The following is a 6586-nucleotide window of genomic DNA, read 5'->3' on the forward strand; positions in this document are numbered from 1 at the left end:
TTACCTTTGTAACAAAGTAAATTTGTTTAAATATTTATGGGTTGATACCGATAAATCTCGGAGAAAATATATAGTGTGACTCTTTAGCTTTCCCTCACAATTCCTTCTTCTCATTCTCCATAGGATTGTTGCAATTTGGGTTTCTCACCGTCAATCTCATATCAACATTCACCTTTGGTTTCTCTCTTCTTACTTATTCACCGGGATCCCCTTTAGTACCTCTCTTCACATCAACTTTACATGTCTCCATAACCTACCGTATCTCTCTCTCGGTTCTACCACCGATCCACTGTATCAACCTTTAACCAAACTCTCTCCATCTTAGAAGTTTACCCTCTCGCCATATTCTTCAACGCTAAGGTAGTGTAGCAATGGTTTTCAATATTCAGATCTTTAACTAGGTTTTTTCCCTTCTCAAAACTAGCTAGGGGTTTTCATGAGTTCATATTAATATGGAAGATCATTTATTTGGTTCACTCATTTAAGTAAATATATAGTTGTGATTTATATTAGTCAATTTCTTATTTCTTACTGATGTATCGTGGTAGATGAATCCAAATGGATCCCAAGGTTCCAATGGCTTTGCTACTCCAGGTCGCGGGTTTGGTGGTGCACGTGGCGGTTGTGGTGGTGGCCGGGGTGATGGTCGTAGTGGTGGTCGGGGTGATGCTCGTGGTGAAGCTCATGGTGTAGGTAATGGTGCTGGCTTCCTTGATGGTCGTGGTGGTGGCCGTGGTGAAGGCGCCGGGGGTGACTTTGGTCTCAACTTTGATGGTGGACGTGGTGTAGGTCGTGGTGAAGGGAATGGTGGTGACATTGGTCCTGTATTTGGTGGTGGACGTGGTGTCATAAATGGTGAAGGCGCTGGTGGTGGTCGTGGTTATGGCTTTGGTGGTGGATTAGATGGGGGTCGTTGTTATGGCTTTGGGGGTGGAAAAGGTGGGGGTTGTGGTTATGGAATTGGTGGTCGCCGTGGTGGACGAGGTGGAGGGAGAATTAACGGACAAGGCAGAGGTGGACACGGGGGAAGGGGAATAAACAATCCCCAACTCACCATTGATGCCTTGCTAGCACAAGACTCCAGGAGATTGATGCCAGTTCTTCATCCGGAGAGACAAAATGGAGCTATGTGGTATGTTTCTTTAAAAAGATTCACATCGGTTTAAATTATTTGTCTTACACAAATGGCTTTGGTGATATGGTACGATGTTGGCTTGACACTCTGACTTAGGTTATTACACTCAAAATTCAGGTTATTAAACAATGGGTATATACTAGATGTCCATATGTGTAGAGTTGATGATGCAGGTCCAACACTCTGACGTCAGGTTATTAAAAAATAACGGAGATATAACATTTGATTATAGCTAGACACTCATTTTGTTTTTGCTTTCAGGTTTGGTCTTGATAACCCTCCACGGCGAGCCATCGTTGCTTCCATCTGTAGGCACTTTGATGGACCATGTAATAACATATCTTCGGTTCACAATGAGGGCCTCATGCAATGGTGGGGTGATTTCATAGTAAGTCATTTCTTCTGATTGTTTTTTAACATAAAGATTTTAAGAACATGATACTTGTTAACTACATAACAATTTCTCTTCTTTTACAGCAAAGTTTTTACTGGGATGATGCAGTTGGCAGAGAAGTGTATCATTTTTGGTATCATGTTCTTAGTGGCCGCCTTAGAGACATGATTTTGAAGGCTAAAGTTTTGGGTACTAACCCAGAGTGGATAAGTGGGGAGATCTGGGAGACAATGTAGGAGCATTGAGGAACTGACGCATCGAGGAAGAAGAGCAAGATAACTTCAGCTAATCGAATTTCTTGTCGTGATGGTTTTGGTCCACATGCTCACACCTCTGGTTCACGATCCTACGACAAGCTCCGAGAGTTAATTGTAAGTACTCTCTGAGCATTAGTTTATTATGCTTGATGAAAAATATATAGTTCAAGTTGTAATGTGATTTAACTTTGTATGTTTATTTTGTAGCGCCAACAGGAGGGGATTGAGCCTTCCATGCTTCGCATTATCAGTGAGACTCACCGCAAATCTGATGGGACTTATGTGGATGATAAGGCGAGGTCGATCGAAGAAGAGATTCAAAGACAGATTGATGCAATCTCTCAACCCTCAAATGTTGCCTCACCAGGAGGTTTAGATTCCACAAGATTGACTCGGCTTGAGGAGGATGAGCTGTTCTATAAGGTAACCGTTTGTTATTGGTATTTCTTTGGATCATATTGGTACTTAATATAAGTTTGTTTTCAATTTACTGTATATATTCGATTGTTCATATTTCATTAACAAAACACAATTTAACTGGTTTTATTGATAATTTGATACTTCACGATTGCTTGATTTAGTTTCATTATAGTTCAACTGACTGTCATATATTCGTGTTTATGAAGTTTGGATATTGAAAATACTTTTTTTATAGGTAGTACCATCTCAGAATGGGAGGATCTTCGGACTTGGGGGTCAGAACTACATTCATGAGCGTGGAGAAAGCTCCGCTGGTGCAATGGAAAGAATCTCTCTTGAACATCAACTCACTTCTCTTCAAGAGCAAATGGCCACTGTTGTGTAATTTATGAAGCAATATATGCCTGCAGGTGCCTCGTACACTTTCCCATTGGTTCAACCAACTAATGGTACGGGTGCGTCTGTGACTACTCCAATACAAACCAACAACAGGCAGAACCGAGCTGCTAATCCGACATCAGCTATGACTGGACCTCCGGAGATGGCTGATGACATCCACCACGATGACTATGAAGAGCTGGTCGGTAGTGCCTTCAATTGATGAACATGTTCTATCACCTTTCTCCACTCCCAGAAACTATTTCGTTTAAAACTATCACTCAGTTGTCTTTTGACTCCAAACTATGCTATGTACTTTCGTTTCAAACTCTGATCTGTAGTCTTTTGGATTAAAACTATGCTCTGTACTTTGATTTCAAACTCTGATCCAATAAGTCTTTTACGTGTTATATGCCTCCAAACTCTGCTCTGTGATCAGATATGTGTTATCTGCTTGCAGGCTTTTGAATTATAACACTGCTTGCAGAAGTTTGGATATAACTCTGCTTTGTACTCTCGGTTTCCGTGGATTTTTCAGATAACCCAGTGGCCGTTAAACCTTGACTCACAAGGCAACAACTTCCGTAACAAACTTACTCATCGAAACGTTACAAATTCGTGTAGCTATCACGCTCCAATATTACTTGTACCCAGCGACTTCGTAGCAATTTGTTACACTTTCTTACAAACATTACGAAACAATCTGTTGCTAATTTGTTACCAAATCTTAGTTACAACTCTTAGATAAATTATGTCGCCTCAAATTGTATGTAGTTGAAGCTATTTTGATACAAGATTTCGTAGCTAATAGAGGATAATCCTCACAGAAAATCTGACACTAACTATCAATACTATGATAAAATAAAGACGTCACAATTAGTATCAAAGTAATGACGACACTCCTTGTTGCTTTTTGTGAGTCATTTATCTACAACAACTTTGTTACCTTTCGTAGATAGTTTCCACTAATATGTTTGAAATTGTTTGTAACAAATCCTTGTAAATAACTAAAACATTTCGTAGCAATTAGCTTTATTTTTATTTTTGTATCAGATTTGTAGCAACTTGCGACGACTTGCTAGAATAGGGAACATTGCGACGACCAAATTTTATTGGTGTCAAATTTGTAGCAATTTATTTTCCTATGGAATTATTGTTATTCCTACAAATTTATTCGTGACTATACAACTTTTTTTGACTAGTGAAAGGAAGAACCCATTAACTATGAATAACAACTCTAGCAATTTTCCAAGACCACAAAGCCCAAAAAAATTATATTTTAATTTCTCTCTCGCCAATAAAAAAAATAGAAAGAGAAAGTGAGCAACCAATAAAAAAAATAATTTCACTTTCTTGATCTGTAAATTTCTCTATCATCAAAGATATCATGAATTCAAAGCGAACAGAGTACAACAATAATTCGTTGATCGAACTGATATTTTTGCAAAGGTAAGCTATTCCTATTAATTATCTTTTTCTACACAAGTTTCTGAAATACACAAAAATCTGAGAACCATCACTTTCTAAAAATCCATCACTCTTAAGACAACTGAGGAGAATATGGATTCGGGGCTCGTCGGTTCACATCCATATTTACTTATCGTCGGCTCAGAAGAATACTGGGTCATTCTTCCAAGTGAATCAATACTTTTGGAGGTCTCGAGTTATCTCCTGATGAGAAACAAAGGTAATGCATGTAAGATTGAACCAAATATTTTGCACAAAAAAACAAATATTAAAATTAAAAATCCTATGAGACAAAAATATAAAAATTTGAAAGGTCATATATTGATTGAAATTTTATAAATTCCTGATTAGAACATATGCTTTAGTTTAGATGTCCTGATAAACAAATGTTAATAGACATCACATTTGAAAAAAAAATTATTGTAACCAAATATGTCTTTATTGATTTTCTATTCATAACAAAATAAGAATAGAACATCATTAGCAAATATATTTGTTACCTTGTCATGTGAAGCGTATCAGTGGATTTGCATAATTGTTTTACGCCATTGCTTCTTTTTTTGTCAAAAGAAGGTTTGTCGCGGGTCAGTGGATTTTCATGTATTTATTCGCACATGGTACAGTTGAGGAAGTGTTGAGCAATATGCATGTTTTGTTACCCTGAATTTTCCCATTGCCTTCGTCAATGCAAAATTCTCAATGACCAGGTACGACCATTCTCTTGACCTCAGTGTAACCCCCCGGTTTCAGAGACTTGCGGAGATGTTTAAAAAAATTGATTTGGCCACCTATGTCACCAAAGTGCAGTTATCTTTTTGGTCAAGGGTCCTGAGAGAGCTCCAGAGTTAAGCGTGTTTGAGCTGGAGTAGTCTTAGGATGGGTGACCTTCCGAGAAGTGACTGTCGGAACTGTGTGAGTGAGGTCAAAACACAGGGAAAGATCATGTGATGATTTTTAGGGATGGTAACAAGCCTTTAAAGCCTCCCGGACGTAGCAAACCGACCGTCGGATATGAATAGGTTCACGGGCCTAGTGAGAGGACGTGAGGCCCATTAATGAAGGTGGGCCCATGGACTGGGATTTGACATGGTGCCAACTTAGAAGTGGCGGTCGGAGCGTTAAAAGTGGTATCAGAGCCGAACCGAGACGTGTGTGGAGTCAAGTGGGCTCACACCGTCGGAGGTGACGATCTTGGTGCGCAAGGAAGACGTTGCGATCTGTTAGTGGTGGTGAATTGTGACAACCCGGTCTCAGAGACTTGCAGAGAGGTTTAAAATAATTGATTTGGCCACCTATGTCACCAAAGTGCACTTATCTTTTCGGTCAAGGGTCCTGAGAGAACTCCAGAGTTAAGCGTGCTTGAGCTGGAGTAGTCTTACGATGGGTGACCTTTCATAAAGTGACTGTCGGAACTGTGTGAGTGAGGATAAAACATAGGAAAAGATCATGTGGTGATTTGTAGGAACGGTAACAAGTCTTTAAAGCCTCCCAGACGTAACAAACCGACCATCAGATATAAATAGGCTCACGTCCTTGTGAGAGGATGTGATGCCCATTAAGGAAAGTGGGCCTATGGACTGGGATTGGACATGAGACTACTTAGAAGTGGTGGTCGGAGCGTTACACTTTGTAAGTTGTTGTTTTTTAACCATCACATGAATAAGAGTTCCCTAAACACATATAAGACCACATTGATAATCAGTTTCAAACTTCATTGTAATATATAAACTGAAATCATATAAAATGAATATTGCAATGGTCTCACCAGAGTAAGTAGTGTACAGTTTCCAAGATTAAACAATTTTGACTTGAACCCTCTAGCCAGTCTTGAAAGGCTTGATTGATGCAAAGTCTGTGATTGGAAGAATGGCCGTCATTTGTAAAGAATAATAAGAAAATGAAGCATAGAAATTGTAAAAGTTATGACAAATTCAGCTTAGATGACTGGCATATATTTATAGGACGATAGATCGATCACTCTATAGGTTAGTTTTAGAGATATCCTCTTTTAATTCTGAAATATATGGGGTTTGTTAGTTTAGGATAGTATTTTTAATGAGTATTTTGATTTGGAAATCAATTATGTGACTCAAATTACGCTGCTTAAATTTATGATCATTTTGGTAGTCAACATATTTGTTTGAGATTGATATCTTTGTGATTGTTCGATTTTCCTAAATAGTTTCAGTGATTCACGCAGAAGTTTGGTTTCATATGATAAAGAGAATATTTGTGATCGATATTGGTAATTTTGGAGAATCACAATGAAGTCTGGATTGGAAATAACGTGGAAGAAGGTTTTATTTTTGGGGGAAGCTATAGACGTTTACATTTATTTATATTTATGAGTTATATATATATATATATATATATATATATATATATTTGGGTTTAAAAACTCGATGACCCATTTACTTTGCTTCAGGTTATTCTCACCATATCCGATTGTCTTATTTTCGGGTAATTGTTTTTAGTGACCCGACCCAGAAGTAATTTTGTACTTCTCTTTTATTAATATAGAGATGGTTAGGTTTT

Source organism: Camelina sativa, chromosome 16, assembly GCF_030686135.1.
Source record: "Camelina sativa cultivar CO46 ecotype springtype chromosome 16, ASM3068613v1".
NCBI classification, from domain to species: domain Eukaryota; kingdom Viridiplantae; phylum Streptophyta; class Magnoliopsida; order Brassicales; family Brassicaceae; genus Camelina; species Camelina sativa.